The sequence below is a fragment of the Macaca mulatta genome, chromosome 18, assembly GCF_049350105.2.
Source record: "Macaca mulatta isolate MMU2019108-1 chromosome 18, T2T-MMU8v2.0, whole genome shotgun sequence".
Taxonomy (NCBI): Eukaryota; Metazoa; Chordata; class Mammalia; order Primates; family Cercopithecidae; genus Macaca; species Macaca mulatta.
The window spans coordinates 70,349,045-70,367,249 of record NC_133423.1 but is presented as its reverse complement, the minus strand read 5'-3'; the positions used below and the strand labels follow the sequence as shown (position 1 = coordinate 70,367,249).

The 18,205-nt window shown below is 46.1% G+C and overlaps 1 non-coding gene across 1 annotated transcript; it reads left to right on the top strand.

The window, feature by feature from the left end:
- The first annotated feature begins 5,620 nt into the window (after nucleotides 1-5,620).
- Nucleotides 5,621-5,680, top strand: LOC114673880 (U7 small nuclear RNA). Its single transcript, XR_003724734.2, has one exon. It is a non-coding gene; the product is annotated as a U7 small nuclear RNA (small nuclear RNA).
- Nucleotides 5,681-18,205: the final 12,525 nt, after the last annotated feature.

The following is an 18,205-nucleotide window of genomic DNA, read 5'->3' as shown; positions in this document are numbered from 1 at the left end:
AAAAAAACTAGCCGGGCGAGGTGGCGGGCGCCTGTAGTCCCAGCTACTCGGGAGGCTGAGGCAGGAGAATAGCGTGAACCCGGGAGGCGGAGCTTGCAGTGAGCCGAGATCCCGCCACTGCACTCCAGCCTGGGCGACAGAGCAAGACTCCCTCTCAAAAAAAAAAAAAAAGAAAAAAGAAAAAAAAAAAGTACCCATTTTTAATTGAATTGTTTGTTTCCTTATTATTAAGTGTGAGAATTCTTTTTTTTTTTTTTTTTTTTTTTTTGAGATGGAGTCTTGCTCCGGCCCCCAGGCTGGAGTGCAGTGGCGCGATCTCGGCTCACTGCAACCTCTGCTTCCCAGGTTCAAGCCATCCTCCTGCCTCAGCCTCCCAAGTAGCTGGGATTACAGGCACCTGCCACCAAGTCAGGCTAATTTCTATATTTTTGGTAGAGACAGGGTTTCGCCAATTTGGCCAGGCTGGTCTTGAACTACTCACCTCAAGTGATCCACCCACCTCGGCCTCCCAAAGTGCTGGGATTACAGGTGTGAGCCACCTCACTGGCCAGATTTATTTTCTTTTTGTTCATTTTTTACTTTCTAATTTCTAAGTGTGATAATTCTTTATAGATTTTGGATATTATCCTTTATCAGGTAAACTTTTACAAATATTTTATTCCAGTCTATGACTTGACTTTTTATTTCCTTAAGTGCATCTTTAGGAGAGCAAATGTTTTCAATTTTGATAAAGTTCAATTTATGAACTTTAAAAAATATGGCTGGGCATGGTGGCTCATGTCTGTAATCCCAGCACTTTGGAAAGCTGAGGCAGGAGCATTGCTTGAGCCCAGGAGTTTGAGACCAACCTAGGCAACATAATGAGGCCCCATATTTCAAAAAAAAAGAATTAGTCAGATATGATGGCTCATGTCTGTAGTACCAGCTACTTGGGAGGGGGAGGTGAGAGAATTGTGTGAGCCTGGGAGACTGAGGCTGCAGTGAGCTCTGATTGCATCACTGCACTCCAGAGCCTGGATGACAGAGTGAGACCCTGTCTGAAAAAAAAAGCTTTGTGCCTTTTGTGTTCTACCTTAGAATTTTTTGCCTATCCCAAGATCACAGAGTTTTTCCCCAGTGTTTTATTTTTGAAGTTTTGTAGTTGTAAGACTTACATTTAGGTTTGTGATTCTTTCCAAGTTAATTGTTTTATATGATGTAAGGTATAAGTCAAAGTTAATTTTATTTTATTTCTTGGCATATGAATATTCAATTGTTCTAATACTGTTACTTGAAACACAAAGGCATCGTAAAACTTCCAATACTTTTTTATTTTTCTTGAGACGGAGTCTCGCTCTGCCGCCCGGGCTGGAGTGCAGTGGCGCGGTCTCAGCTCACTGCAAGCTCCGCCTCCCGGGTTCCCGCCATTCTCCTGCCTCAGCCTCCCGAGTAGCTGGGACTACAGGCGCCCGCCACCAGCCCGGCTAATGTTTTGTATTTTTAGTAGAGACGGGGTTTCACCGTGTTAGCCAGCGGGGGATGAGGCATGGAGGGAGCTGCTGAGAGGCTCTGGCTCCATAGAAGTTGTCTTGAGAGCCCATCCCCATTCGTCATCTAAATGGTGCCCACTGCGGGCTGCTGAGAGGAATGACTCCCCCCACGCCCGGGTATCATGGTTTGGCTCTTTAAAGATGGTGCCTGAGCAGGAGCTGACTTTGAGATTCAGCAATACCGTCAGGACTGAGTGAGCACTGCTTTGGTGAGTTATCTTCAGTCTCACTTTGGGGGCCTTGGAACAAGCATTTGCAGCTCTTTCTGGTGAAAGATACGGCTGAAGCTTTTGGTGGGCCTGAGACCCTCTCTTACATGATGGAAACCTCAGGACTAGGCATTCCCTGGTACCCCCCAGTTTCTGTGCAACCTAGTGTCATACACAAATCTGCTGTTCCGTTTTTCAGGTAAATACTCTGAGACTGAGACAGTTGCTGAAGGTCATGCAGTAATTTAGTCCTCCTGGCCCCAATTTTGTTTCTTGCAGGCTTGAATATCCAGCTGCCTCCCAGGCCTTCCACTGATGGGACTCCCAGCTTCTCAAATTCATCATATCCAAATCGGAATTCATTCTTCTTCTTCTTGCTCTTCATCTCCCACCTCAAACTGCTTTTGTCCCCATCTCTTCTCTTGGTAATATTTCACCAACCGCCCCACTACCCAAACCAGGAACCAGGGAAGCATCTCCACATGCGCCTCTCCTGCATCTCCAGTATCAGATCAGTCCCTAAGCTCTGTTGATTCTAGCTTGCAAATAGCTCCTAGATTTGTGCTTTGCTTTCTGTCCCTTCCTGGTACCCCTTTGGTTCAGAATGTCAACATCTATGATAAAGCTAGATCTAGATAAAGCTTGCCCAACCTGTGGCCTGCGGGCCACATGCAGCTCAGGACGGTTTTGAATGTGGCCCAACACAAATTCACAAACTTTCTTAAAACATTATAAATTAGCCAGGCACGGTGGCATGTGCCTGTAATCCCAGCTACTTGGGAGGCTGAGACAGGAGAATCACTTGAACTGGGAGGTGGAGGTTGCAGTGAGCCAAGATTGCACCACTGCATTCCAGCCTCGGTGACAGAGACTCCATCTCAAAAAAAAAAAAAAAGAGAGAGAGAGATATTATTTTGCGGTTTTTTTTATAAAGCTTATCAACTATCTCTAGTGTTAGTGTATTTTGTGTGTGACCCAAGACAGTTCTTCCGTTGTGACCCAGGGAAGCCAAAAGACTGGACACCCCAGATCTAGATATTTGAAATGTCCTTTTGGCTGGTCTACTGTTTCCCAAATCTTCTTTAACTAAGCTATCATCTGCACAGCTGCCAAATAGATCTTTCCAGAATGCGGTCTTGATAATGTCACTCCTCAGCTTCAAAACTCTTTAGTGGCTCAACATTACTTTCTAGATAAAGATCAGACTCTCCGACTTGGCATCAGGTCCTGTGTTGGCTTGGGCCACATGCCCCTTTGCCCTTTGTACTTTAGCAATAAAGAGCTCTTATTTTATGTCCGGCTTTTTCTCCTATATGATGGCAATCTCATTGTAACAATTTGTTTACACACCTGCCTTCCTCGCTAAACTATGAAGCACTTGAGGGCAGGGACTGTTTAGCTTGTTGCGGCCTTTCACACAGGGCCTGGCGTGAAGTCCGTACAGTCATTCATTTCATAAACATAAAGATAAATGGGAATATCTCCCATCATGTACCAACATTCTTGCATATATTAACATGTCAAATTGCTTTGTCGGAATCTCTTAGTAATTTTAAACTGGAGATCAAGAGTACCACATTTTAGGACAATACTGAATGCTGACCACATGGGAGTTGCTTTCCAAAGAAGAATGACTGTAAATTAAAATGCCGGCATTTGGCTGAGCACTGTGGGAGGATGAGGTGGGTGAATCACCTGAGGTCATGAGTTTGAGACCACCCTGGCCAACATGGTGAAACCCTGTCTCTACTAAAAATACAAAAATTAGCCAGGTGTGGTGGCGCATGCCTGTAATCCCAGCTACTTGGGAGGCTAAGGCACGAGAATCTCTTGAACCTGGGAGGTCGAGGTTGCAGTGAGCCTAGATTGTACCACTGCACTCCAGCCTAGGCGACAGCGCAAGACTCCATCTCAACAAAGCAAAACAAAACAAAACCAAAAAAAAATGCCGGCATCTGAAATGCTTCCATGAAAGTAATCCTGTTTCATGCTCAGTTGTTCATTTTGCTCTTGGAACATGAGATAGATCAAGTGGCAAGGCTTTGGGGGGTCGTTTAGGCTGCTATGAGAGGAGGATAAAGAGACCGGCAGTGAGAGAAAAGCCTGTCCAAAACAGAATTCATGGTTTTGCCATCATCTTCTTGACCCACCCATGGGCCCTTGTCAGTTAACGGCATCATGGGAAGGCCAGTCTCCTCCCGGCTCTCTCCCCTCACACCCTGTGTGCCAGTCCCTCAGAACTTTCCTGAGTTCGTGAGAGCTCCCTGGACACCATCATATGTCCCTGCTTTGGTATGGGTCAACGGCGTTCTTCCATTGGCCCTTGACTTGGTGGGTTCTGCATTCCTCTTTACTGTGTGTGTGTGGATGTACGTGTGGGTGTGCGTGTGTGTGTGTGTGTGTGGATGTACGTGTGCATGTGTGTGTGTGTGTGTGTGTGCATATCTGTGTTTTTACCCTCTTGATCCGGATCAACTGCCTCCTCATCCATGGAGTTTTCTCACCTCCTCCAGGAGGAGTCGGTCCCTTGTTACTGTACCTTGTTGAGACAGTTCACATGCTGATTATTTGTCTTTGTATGAACTGTGGGTCCCCACTGCATAGGGGCTGTGTTAACTTTTCCTTGAAAGGTGCCCCCCACCCTAGCACAGTGCTTGGCACAGAGTATTCCTGAATCGCTACATAAATGTTAGTGTTAAAGTCACTCACTCACTCACTCTGTTCCTTCATTCGATCAGCCACTACCAGGCTGGCATCCATTTTTCCTAACCTCCCTCCCCATCCAGTGCAAGGACTTTGCAGACAGAAACCCTTCCTTTTCTTTCTTTCCTTCCTTCCTTCTTTCTTTCTTTCTTTCTTTCTTTCTTTCTTTCTTTCTTTCTTTCTTTCTTTCTTTCTTTCTTTCCCTCCCTCCCTCCCTCCCTCCCTCCCTCCCTCCCTCCCTCTTTCTTTCCTTCCTTCCCTCCCTCCCTCCCTCCCTCCCTCCCTCTTTCTTTCTTTCTTTCTTTCTTTCTTTCTTTCTTTCTTTCTTTCTTTCTTTCTCTTTCTTTCTTTCCTTCCCTCCCTCCCTCCCTCCCTCCCTCCCTCCCTCCCTCTTTCTTTCTTTCTTTCTTTCTTTCTTTCTTTCTTTCTTTCTTTCTTTTATTTATTTATTTTGAGATGGAGTCTCGCTCTGTAGCCCAGGCTGGAGTGCAGTGGCACGATCTCGGCTCCCTGCAACCTCCACCTCCTGGGTTCAAGCGATTTTTATGCCTTGGCCTCCTGGGTAGCTGGGATTACAGGTGCCTGCCACCATGTCCAGCTAATTTTTGTATTTTTAGTAGAGACGGGGATTCACCATGTTGGCCAGCCTACACTTGAACTCCTAACCTCAAGTGATCCTCCCGCCTTAGCCTCCCAAAGTGCTGGGATTACCGGCGTGAACCTCCGTGTCTGGTCAACAAACAGAAGCCCTTTCTGAGGTCTGTGCCAGGCCTAAAGTGTTATCTCTCCTGGCTTGCCATCAACTCCTACATTCCTTCCTGAACAAAGTTATTTCTTTTTCCCTCTTTCTCTCTTTAGAACACAGCCCTGTCTATCTTTCTATTTGGATCACCCGTGTATAAAAGCCTGGTGTGCTCTGAGGGTGGTCTTTTGGAGAAGGATAATCGAAACTCTCCAAGATAAGCCTCCTGATGGTGTCCAGGACTGTGGTCTCCACATTAAGAACAAAGTCTCATTGGCTGTATCTTTTATTCTGCAGTAGCGTCTCTTCCTCAAAGATGAGTCAGCAGTCATTTGAAGAGGTGGAAAGACTGGGCTGGGGAAGAATCTGGGGCAAAATGAAGCCAAATTGAGAACGAGGAGAAAAGGAGATGCTAAGGCCTCAGATAAGGAGGACTTGAGTGTTACAGCTTTTTGAATTTGTCTAGCAGGCTTTCTGCTTTTTACTGGAAAGTTCTCCCCCCATCTCCCCAAAAAATAAAAATAAAAACAAATAAATAAAAAAGAAAGATTTAAAAAATAAAAGAGAAAGGAAGGCATGGGAATTCTGGCTGCTCAGAGGACACCCAGCTCGGAGTTGAGGAGCCTCCGATGAAGTGCCACTTCTGCTTATGGTTGTCCCCTCCCATCTATCCTGATTCTGTTAATCCTGCCTCATATCTTTCAGGATAGTCAGGGCAGCTTCCCCTGTTCTCTCGCCACTGGCTCCAGCATCCCGCCTGTCACCCATTCTATCTTTTGCTCCTTCAAAATATCTCTAAGATGGACTCTTCCTTTCTGCTCTCCATCAAGTTCCATCCCCCGGGCTGATCCCGTTCCTCTGCGATGGGTTCTGCAGATGGTCCTGTGTGGTCCAGTCTTCCAAACGCACCTCTTCAGGGATGCCTGTCCTGAGTTAGAGAAACGTGAGCAACCTCGAGGCCCTGCAGGGAGTTCTTCCTTCTGACTCAGCATACTTATTTCTCACTGCACCTGAAAGGAAACCCCTCAGTGCGGTTTTTGGAGCTGTCTCCAGTCCCCAGTCTCTTGCTGACCCTGCATTCCTGCACTGGTTGAGATAAACCTTTCTCCTCCCCACTTAATCTGCCACTTAATCTGCATCCTGCCATCCATGAAAGGGCTCCAACCCAGGCTGAAGCCTCCTTCTTTGCTTGCATATTGAATGAGCCTGCCATTGCTGGGCGTGTCTCTATCCTCTTGCTGGTTAAAATGGCATTGCTTTCAGCCAAAAGCCTTTGAAAACTTCGCAGAGCCATGTCATCTGTCACATACATTGCAAAGAGCAAAATGGGTCAAAGTTAAGGCAAATTCAGTCGTTTAGCATCGGGTTGTTTTTGAACGATCCCAGGGGTGTTCGTTTTGTCCCCCCACCTCCCAATTTGCTGCTGCTGCTGGGGTGTCTGTGAGCCTCTCACCGCGTGTTATTTAGGGCTGGGCTCAGGGGACGCTCACTACACACACGCTAATTGACTTCTTGAGTTAGTCATTTGGTCTTTGACAAACATTTATTTACTGCCCACAGAGAAGGCTCAAGTAGACTTTTACATATCTTCCCAAAAGGCACCAAAATTCAACAAGAGCCACCCAACACTGAGAAAAGGACTTTGACCAATGAAAGCAACCCGAGAACAGGTTTCACTGCCTTCAGCTCACCTTGAGCAGGGGCCAAGCTCAGTGCGTTGGGAACAGGCACAGAGAGCTCACTTGCTGCATGCTGTTTGTTCAGAAATAGCTTCCTGAAGCCTGAGTCTATTGGTGGGAACTCAGCCTTACAAAGTCAACACAAGGCTTTTGGCTGATGCTTCAGGACACTGGGCTGCTGATGCCTTCCATGCAGATCCAGAACTTCTTGTCCTCTGGGTTCACAATTTCACAGCACAGGGAGTCAGTCCTGGCTTGGCCTCTCCCTCTTACAGGCCTGTGGTCAGGGTTTGTGGCCAACTGTAGGGCTTCGTAAGGGAAGGGATTTGTAAATCCATTTCTCTAAGTGACCTCCTCGAGCTGCAGCCTTGGGGCTGGTTCTCACCTCTCTGTGTGGCTGTAGCTCCCTGGAGCTGAACATGGAAATGATATCCCAGTAGCCAAGTGGACAAGTAGACTCTGAGAGGTGGCTATTGAGGCAGAGTAAGGGACTAGTGGGAATCTCTATTGGCAACAGAAATGCAAACGTACCTTCAGTTCAGGTTTAAAGGCCTAGTCAATGATTACATATTTTTATTATTTACCTAGTAAAAATTCCCTTGAGAGAGAGAGAGAGAAAGAGAGAGAGAGACAGGTGCTTGATTCTCCACCTCCAAATTTTAGGGTCTGTTCAGAGCTTTTGTGGCCATGTGGGTACATCTGTGATCTCTGGCTTCTGGGCTGGGCTCACTCAGAGCAGGGTAATCCAATGGTAGGCCTAAGCCTTGTAGACCTTAGCCTGGGAGAGGTTCTGCTTGAAGCAGAAAGTGTGGAGCCACAGGGAGGCTGCAGCTCAACAAGGTAATTCTCCCAGCCTCCAGATGACAAAGGTTGCATTTACACCTGGCCAGGAGGTTTAATCATCTACCATTTCCAAACACAGCAGGCTAACAACCGGCTGGGCCGAAAATCATAAATTAAAAAAAAAAAAAAACAAATCACCAACAAGAGACAGTACAACGGGAAGGAGGAGAAAAATGGCTCCGTGTCCTTGCTCTAGAGGAGGAACCCCTAGGTTTAACCCCTAGGTGCGACCCCTGGGTGGGGAGCCATGAGTGAGGGTCCCGGATGGGAGCCTTTGATGAGAGACTGAGCCAGTGTTCCCCACGCCAGCATGAACAGCACAGTTGCCACAAATCCCATGAAAAAATGTCCCCCTGTGGGCCAGGGTTGTCTTTCTCACCATGGCTGTGGAGAACGAAGTCTCTGCCATGACGATCTTCCCCTGGGGGCTTGCAGGGACACTGTGCCATGTTACTGGTTCTTTTATATCTTTGCCTTCGTGTTAGAGCTCTGAGACCAGGCTGTCTGTCTGTCACCAAATCAGGCAGACTGGCATAGCAGTTACATGCTTCCACCTCGTGTCAGGCTACCTGGGTTCAAATCTCAGCTCCACCTTCACTTGTGGCTTTGGGTAAATAGTCTCAGCTCTCCATGCCTTGGTTTTCCCGTTTATATAATGGGGATGGTAGTAGTACTTGCCTTATAGAATATTGTTGGGGTTAAATGAGATAAAGTCTCATTATTATTATTTCATGGAAAAATGCAATTCAGGGGACTCAGAGATAGCTTTAGCTGTGGGTCAACGGTGTCTGGGTTCGATGCATTTTAACCAGAATGATGACAGATTTGTGTATAGCGGAGACTTGGGGATGCTGGTGTCTACAAGATGGTGGTTACACATTAATTTTTCACATATTAATCTGATCACACCAAGAAAGCCACAGAACCCCATCAATGAGTAGGATCTTCATAATAAAGTTTTTATGGCAGAGGCAAGATCGATCCTTTAGGTAATTAGCAATAAATAGTATTAGATGTCTATACACAAGACACTCTGGTCAGTGCAGGGGACCTAGCAGAATTGGATCCAGGCCCTCCTCCCTCAATAAATTTACCATCTTGATAGGGGGACAAGACATACATGTAAATAGATAGCTAACAACTCAAGATAACATATGTCAAATGCCAAATGAGTTGTATTGTAGAGCAAACGTATTTGTGTCTTATCTCTTCTACTCACTGCCTAAAGACAGAAACCACATCTGTCTTGCTCATGATATGCCCTCTGCACACATCTGCATTATTGCTGAGGCTTCCTGAATACTTACTTTGGCCCAGGCACCATTCTCAGTGCTTCATAGGCATTAGCTCTTTTAAGCTTATCACGTAGACTATGATGTAGATACTATCATCAGCGCATTTTCAGGATGGGAAGAGTGGGTGAGAGAGAAATGCAAAAACTTGCTCAAAGCCACGTGGGAACACCTGTTACCACTCTGCAGTGTCCATTGCACATACTGGTCACTCTTTCTACAGCTGCTCCCTCCAGTGCCTAGTGCTGTACCTGGCACAGGGGATGGGAAAATGCATTTATGGGGAGCCCACCAATGTTCCAGACACTGCTAGGCACTTAACGTGGGCCTTCTCACTTCATCTTTACCAACTCCATTGAGGTAGGGACCACAATGTTCATATTAAGGAGGAAGGGGGTTCTGAGAGGCCAAGGATGTATGCAGGGTACAGGCTGGCAAAAAATGCTTCCGCGGCCATGTACGGTGGCTCATACCTGTAATCCTAGCACTTTGGGAGGCCGAGGTGGGTGGATCACTTGAGGCCAGGTGTTTGAGACTAGCCTGGCCAACATGGAAAAATACTGTCTACTAAAAATACAAAAGATTAGCTGGGCATAGTGCCACATTCTTGTAATCTCAGCTTCTTGGGTAGCTGGGGCAGAGAATCGCTTAAACCCAGGAGGCGGAGGTTGCAGTGAGCGGAGACTGCGCCACTGCACTCCAGCCTGGGTGATGGAGTGAGACTCTGTCTCACCAAAAAAAAAAGCCTTTCTGAATGATTTATAAACCAATGGTAGGCTGACTTGGACTGGGACAAGTTTGGAGCTCAGAGGACTGGGGTGGTGAAGGAAGTCTTTTCCAAGAAGCAGTGTGTCCACTGGATTATGAAGGGATTGGATTTGGGTAAGCAAGAAATGTGGGAGAGAGATGGAACTTGAGTGGGAAGGCTGCACAGGAGCCTTGGCAAGGAGCACATGCCAGCAGGCTGGCTGAAGTAAGCGATATGCACAAACAAGCTGGGACAGTGAGAATGATAGATCAAGGACAGATTATAAGAGGCTTTGAGTGCCCAGCAAAGGAGGAGAGACCCTGAAGGAACAGACTCCACAGAAATAAGCTGGCCATGTCTTGAATGCTTAATGTTTCTGGATCTTTAACTGGGTCCAAACATTTGATAAGCCTGGCATGGCCTTTAATTTCTTCATGCTACAATTATATTGAATTGCATAACATCTTTCATCAAGGCCACCGGAAAACTACACAAAACATTTGCTCCATACAGCATGGGAAAGTTTAAAAGTCATGCAGGAAAATGCCAGTGTCCTCCTTTTCCTTTACTTTTGAGTTAAAGGGACACTCTGAGGTTGTACTGCCTCATTGTTGAGGAAATGGAGCAGGCAGTGAGGACCAAGGCATAGACCCTGCTATAACCCACCAGGAGAGCTTAGTGCTGCTCCCAACTGTTCATTTCAGTGCCAGGTGCCCTGGGGTGCCAGATCCACAGCTGTGTGTATCACTGCCACCAGTTTGGGTTTCTGGCTGTGTGTGTGACTTTGACACAGCTCCTTACCACTCTGACTTTTGTTTTTCCACCTGTGGAAAAGAGGATCATAATGGTTCCACTTCCTTTGCTTACCTGGCTATGGTGATGAATGTGCTGGTGTTTGCTGAAGGCCAATGGGAACCTAGACATCACATAAGCACCTGTGCTCTGACTCTGGGTAGCACCCAGATGGTGGCGGTGTTCTCTATTTGCTCTCATTACAAAGACAGAATCTCATTCAATGCCCAGTTCCTTTGCTTTGTCCCATTATAGTGAGGCCAGGATTATGGATGGGGGTAGGGGGATGATGGCGGTGTGGTAGAGAAAATAAAGACACCAAGACAGTTGTTCGTTTTTCATTGGTGTTTCATATTTTGTTAGCTGTGATTTCTGGACATTGGAAAATTGTAAAGAGTTATGTAACTTCAGTATCTTGCAAGTTATACTTCAATTATAATATATAGTGCAGTGGCTCACACCTGTAATCCCAGCACTTTGGGAGGCTGAGGAGGGAGGATTGCATCAGCCCAAGAGTTTGAGCCCAGCCTAGGCAACATAGTGAGACCCCGTTTCTTGAGGGGAGAAATAGGTATATATATATATATACACATACACACACACAAACATATACATATAAATACACATAAATTTTGCCAAAGATGAAGGTTGGAAGATGAAAGAACTGGTATTTAGTGCTCTAATTTAGAATATAGTTCTTTTAGTACGTAACTCTTCTTTTTCATTTATTTTGGGAAAAGACGCTGGCTTTTTTTTTTTTCAAGGAGAAAGGCAAAAATAGCTCCTTAAACTACCAGAATGTATTTGTTGGAAGGTCCTTTGAAGCTACTGTAGAATCTTCTCTCATTGGTTCTAAGCCTCAAAGAAGTAAAACCCCAAGTAAACAGTGTGTTAATTATTGGTCGTGTGGAACTTAGAATGGAGGACCAGACTCCTCTGAAAACATGTTTGGGATTTTCCTCAAAATTCCATGTATTTTTCAAATGGATATTTGAAAACCTTTGATTAAGCAAGCCAGCCTTCTTGTTTTCCTGTCCTCTATCAAGATTCAAACTCAGTTGGCCATCCACTGATATGAATCTGTAAATAGATTAAGTCCTCCCTTTGAACACACTGGTCCCTAACTTGCTATCTTATGAAAAGGTTTGGGAGATGACAACATCAGACCAGCACTCAGCACAGACCAGCATGTCTGCCCTTTGCTAAGGCAACCTGGGAGGCTACAGGTCTTTTGGAGAGAAAAGGGAGAGCCAGAGAATTATAGAACAGAAAGTAGGCCTGCACAGAGTCTAGCATCCCTGACCCTCTGACGATCCTTCCGTGTGTGAATGCACGTGTGTGTGAATGTCGGGGTGGGGACGCTGATTCCACAGCGATCCCACAGTATTTCCATTTAGTCTTGTGCCTTGTGGTAGGCAAGAGGAATGTGGAGACCAAGGTTTTTAAAAATATGTATTTTCATAACGTATGAGATGCTCTAATCAATACTGTGCCTGGTGGTGTGTGTCTGCCTGTTGTCTCCAGCTACCTGGGAGGCTGAGGCAGGAGGATTGTTTGAGCTCAGAAATTTGAGCTGCAGTTTGATATGATTGAGCCTATGAATAGCCACTGCACTCCAGCCTAGGGAACATAGTGAGATCCCCATCTCTAAAACAAAACAGAACAAAACAAAGCAAATATGTATTTTCATTGTCTCATTTCTAAAACCTAATCTGGCCAGGCATAGTGGCTCATGCCTGTAATCCCAGACTTTGGGAGGCCAGTGTGGGTGGATCACCTGACGTGAGAAGTTTGAGGCCAGCTTCGCCAACATAGCAAAGCCCTGTCTCTACTAAAAATACAAAAATTAGCAGGGCGTGGTGGCAGGTGCCTGTAATCCCTGGTAGGGAGTCCGAGATGGGAGAATCACTTGAACCCTGGAGGCGGAGGTTGCAGTGAGCTGAGATTGCACCACTGTACTTTAACCTGGGCAACAGAGCAAGACTCTGTCTCAAAATAGTAATAACAATAAAATAAATAAAGTAAAACCTAATCTTTCTGCCTCCTTTCCTCACCTTCTAACATTCCATATTGTCTCTCATTTATTTTACTTTTTTCTTTAAATGAACCCCTTCTGCTCTCATCTTCCTTATTTTTCTAATATCATCTCCTTTTTCTCTATTTCCTAATTTTTACTTTTTTCCTATTTATTTTAATCCTATTATTAAACTTCCTCCTCTTATTTGTTTTTCTCTTCCTACTCTCCCCAGGGGCTGTAAGTCAGAGAACTTGAACTTGACCCAGAGCATGGCCAGACACATCAGCTATACCCTACATTATGTTCCTTTAAAATAAAGCCTGCCAGCACAAGAGGCCTGTAGAGTTTGCTGTAGTACATGTACCCAGGGCTCTGCTTCTGTTCGCAATTTTGTATTCACGTTGTGATTTTAATAGCTGCTAATCAAAGAAAGAGGCTTTCTAGTTGTTGGTAAGCTGGCAAAGAGCAAAACAACCGAATGCCTGACAAGCAGCTGGTGATGAGGTTGTGCTGGAGAAATAAGCAAGCATTTGTCTTCCCTTCCACAATTCAGGCTGACTTGCATTCTCTTTACCTGGTGGTTATAACAGAGATTCCCAGAGTTTCTAAACTAGAAGTGAGCCTTTAGAAGCAATTTGCAAAGATGCCATAGCTGCAGAAAACTAGTGAAGTAACCCCCAGGCTGGCGGTACGAGAGTCTGGTGAAAAGAGGAGACCTAATCTAAGAATTGTCTGAACGTTTTCTCCATGTTCAACCGTCGGCACCTCTGAAGCCCACCCCAGTTCCCTATTTGCCCCCATACATGTATTGCTGTTCCCAGTAAAACAGGGGCTCTAGCACAGTGGTTAAGGCCTCTGGAATGAGACTAGGTTTGAATTCCAGCAAAAATAACCTCCCGAAGGCTCAGTTACCTTGACTGAAAATAGGTACAATAGGACCCGTTGTTAAACTAGATGCTCCAAGTCAAACAGTTGGCATGAGGTCTGACGCTAATAAGTACTCAAGTTTTTGTTCTTACCCTTGCCCACTATTGAGGAAGTCCCAAGCCTCAAAAAGCCTTAATGGAGAGCTACATGTGCACATAGTCCTCCCTCCCCCCGGGAGAGGCAGGAAACTCAAACCCCACACCAGCACACAGCAAGTGCCCTGCCACCAGGCCCAGCTCCTCCTAACTTCACCTACTTCATAGTGAGCCGGAAACTATTTTAAAGGAAGGTGAGACAAAATCTTTTACTGTTGTGATAAACATGTCCCTCTAATATCAGTTATCTACTAATCTACTACTGCGTAACAAATCAACCATAAAATGTAATGACTTCAAACAACAACTTTTTTTTTGAGACAGCAACTTTTTTTTTTTTTTCAGACGAAGACTTACTCTGTCGCTCAGGCTGGAGAGCAGTGGCATAATCTCGGCTCATTGCAACCTCCGCTCCCCGGGTTCAAGTGATTCTCCTGCCTCAACCTCCTAAGTAGCTGGGAATCTAAGTGCCTACCACTGTGCCCGACTAATTTTCGTATTTGTAGTAGAGACAGGGTTTTGCCATCTTGGCCAGGCTGGTCTTGAACTCCTGACTTCATGATCCATCCGCCTCAGCCTCCCAAAATGCTGGGATTATGGGCGTGAGCCACCACGCCGGGCCAAGACAGCATCTTACTCTGTCTCCCAGGCTGGAGTGCTGTGGTGCAATCAGAGCTCTCACTGCAGCCTCAACCTCCTGAGCTCAATCCATCCTCCTGCCTTGGCCGCCCAAAGAATATAGGTGTGAGCTGGCTACAACACTACGACAACCATTTTTATTTACCCATACCTCTGTGGGTCAGCAGTTTGCGTTGGGCTCAGCTGAACAGTTCTGCCTGTCTTGCCTGGGTCAGTTGGTGGGCTGGCTGGGACAGCGGCTCTCGGTGGCCTCACTCACATGTCTGGCATTTGGTGCTGTCTGTCGGGGCCGTCCCTCTCTCTGTATCTGGTCTCTTATCCTCAAGGAGGCCAGCCAGTCTGGGCTTTTCACAAGGCGGCGGCATTCCAAGAAGACACACACACAAGGTCTGGCCTCTTGAAGCCTAGACCCGTGTATTGCACAGTGTCACCTTAGCCACAATCCACTGCAGGACCCCTCAGCCTCAAAGCATAGGCAAATAGACTCTACCTCTTGATGGGAAACACAGCAAAGTCATACTGCAAATGGACATGCATGTAGGGATGGGGGCAATGATTATACCCATCTTTGCAAATAATCAACGAAAGTCCACCTCTGGCCATAACAAATCACATCCTTCTTTCATGAGCAATACTTATTCCCCCAAAGCTTATCCCATTAGGGCATCAGGCTTGAAGTCCAGGATGTGGTCATTAATATTAGATCCAGATCTGGATGAGGCTTCTCTGGTAAATCGTGAAAAGTACCATAGTAGGTTTAGAGCCAGAATGGTGAAGAGAACTTGCATTTTTAGTTCACAGGAATCTGCACCGTTCTAGCTGGGTGCGGTGGCTCACACGTGTAATTCCAGTACTTTGGGAGGCCAAGCCAGGCAGATTGCTTGAGGTCAGGAGTTCAAGACCAGCCTGGCCAACATGGTGAAACCCTGTCTCTACTAAAAATATAAAAAATTGGCTGGTTGTGGTGGGCGGGCACCTGTAATCCCAGCCACTCAGGAGGCTGAGGCAGGAGAATAGTTTGAACCTGGGAGGTGGAGGTTGCAGTGAGCCCACATCACACCACTGCACTCCAGCCTGGGTGATGGAGCAACACTCTGTCTCAATAAATAAATAAATAAATAAATAAAAAAGAAAGAAAAGAAAAGAATCTGCACTATTCTGCCCCTAAACATACTATGGTACTAGAAGGACCAGAAACCACTGTGGACATTCCCATTCAGAGACTCACAGCAGTCACTGGTCCATGACAATTCTGAAATCCAGCTGGGTGCATTTTTTTTTTTTTTAAGACGAAGTTTCACCTTGTCTCCTGCCTCAGCCTCCTGAGTAGCTGGGATTACAGGCATGCACCACGATGCCCAGCTAATTTTTTGGTATTATTATTAGTAGAGATGGGGTTTCACCATGTTGGCCAGACTGGTCCCAAACTCCTGAACTCGGGTGATCTGCCCGCCTCGGCCTCTCAAAATGCTGGGATTATAGGCGTGAGCCACTGCGCCCGGCTGGTGCATGTTTTTAGATCTCTTTACTCTAAGGGCAGGGAATTTTCCTTGATTAGGGCTTAGTTTTGCTAACTGGAAGTGGTTTCCTAGTCCATGGCTCTCCTTGACTCTTGGTTCTGCCCTCTGGGCCCTTCGCTCCACTGTCTAAGACGTCCTATCCTTTTCTCTAGGAATAGCCCAAGTTTTCAGCTAAATAGCTTTCTCAGCCTGCTTCCTGCCCATGAAAAATTGGGGACCCAGAAATGCTTTTTCATTTTGAACGAACTCTGTCCCTTTTAGTCTCATATAATATATCTCCCTTAAAACTGTATGGATTTCTAGTAAATCAAATTATAGTCACCTCTAGTAGGTAGACCTCATTTTAGTTTGAGCAATGAGTCAAGCAGCTACAGGAAAATGCCTTTAAGATTTGTGGAGCTCTTATCCAATGAGAGGAGCTACTAGGCTTTCTTTTGTTTTTTTTTTTTGGAGACGGAGTCTCGCTCTGTCACCCAGGCTGGAGTGCGGTGGCCGGATCTCAGCTCACTGCAAGCTCCGCCTCCCGGGTTCACGCCATTCTCCTGCCTCAGCCTCCCGAGTAGCTGGGACTATAGGCGCCCGCCACCTCGCCCGGCTAGTTTTTTTTTTTTTGTATTTTTTAGTAGAGACGGGGTTTCACCGTGTTAGCCAGGATGGCTACTAGGCTTTCTGAGGTATTGATTAGAGGGTTTTAAAGCCACACCTTTGATTCTATCTTTTTCTGAAGCCATTTCTTTCTCTGATAATATTTTGCTAACTCAAGAGACTTGGAGACGAAAAATGGTTTTATTTTTCAAAAGCACATACCAGACCTTCTAGAGTTTCTCCAAATTCTGCTTGCAAACTGAATAGTCCCTTCTTTAGCTTAGCTTTCTCTCTCCAAACAGAAATTTTCTTACTCAGATCCGTAGTTCATTACGTACATTTTCTATCTTCCAAACTACTGCAGATGACATTTTGCCAGTTGTTCTGTCACTACATAAAACAGATTGCAGCTGGGCTCGGTGGCTCACACCTGTAATCCCAGCACATTGGGAGGCTGAGGCGGACTGATCACCTGAGGTCAGGAGTTCTAGACCAGCCTGGCCAACACAGTGAAACCCCGTCTCTACCAAAAATACAAAAATTAGCTGGGCGTGGTGTCAGGTGCCTGTAATCTCAGCTACTCGGGAGGCTGAGGCAGGAGAATCGCTTGAACCCCAGAGGCAGAGGTTGCAGTGAGCCGAGATTGCACCATTGCACTCCAGCCTGGGCAACAAGAGGGAAACTGCGTCTCAAAAAACAAACAGAAAACAAAACAAAACAAAACAAAATCCAAAAAACCAGATTGCCTTTTCCCTCAGTCTCCTATTGCAGCTTCCTCACAGCATTTCCAGCGTCCACTAACAACGTCCTTATCATTGGCCGGGCGTAGTGGCTCATGCCTATAATCCCAGCACTTTGGGAGGCCGAAGCTGGCAGATCACCTGAGGTGAGGAGTTCGAGACCACTCTGGCCAACGTGGTGAAACTGCATCTCTACTAAAAATACAATAATTAGCTGGGTGTGGTGGTGCATGCCTGTCATCCCAGCTACTAGGGAGCCTGAGGCAGGAGAATTGCTTGAACCTGGGAGATGGAGGCTGCAGTGAGCCAAGATTGCACCACTGCACTCCAGCCTGGGCAACAGGGTGAGACTCCGACTCAAAAAAAAAAAAAAAACAAATTTCCTTATCATTTTTCCAGCTTATGCCCTCCACCTGGTCCTAAAGCCAATGCCACTTGTTTTAGGTTATTTATGGTACTTTCCAGTACCAATTTCTATATCAGTTGTTTACTGCTATGTGACAAACATTCCCCAAATGCAGTGGCCTTAAATGATAATGATTTAGCTGGGGGTGGTGGCCCGCACCTATAGTCCCAGCTACTTGGGAGGCTGAGATAGGAAGATCCCTTGAGCCCAGGGGTTAGGGACCAGCTGGGCAGCATGGTGAGACTCCAATTGTAAAAATAAGTAAGTAAATAAATAAATACCATTGATTTGCTCATAGTTCAGTGGGTCAGCAATTGGGGATGGGGATGGCCTCTGTTGGGCAGTTCTCCTTTTACTCTTACCTAGGGTCACTCATGTGACTATAGTCAGGTGTCAGGTAGGCTGGGACCAGCTAAGCCTATGGCCTCACTCACATGCCTGGGACTGGTGTTGGCTATCAGCTAGGCCTCTCTCTTCGTATAGTTTCTCGTTCTCAAAGAGGCTAGCCTGGACTTCTTCAGAACAGCAGCATTGTAAAAGGGCAGGAGTAGAACCTGTACAGTGTCTTGAGGCCTAGGCTCAGAAGTCATACAATATAATTTTTGCTACATTCTATTGGTCAAAGTTAGACACAAGTATGGTCCACAGGTAGAGACAGGGAAATAGACTTCACCTCTCAATGGGAGGAGGGGTAAGGTCATTTTAAAAAGGGGCATATGAACAGGAATGGGAGGGATTA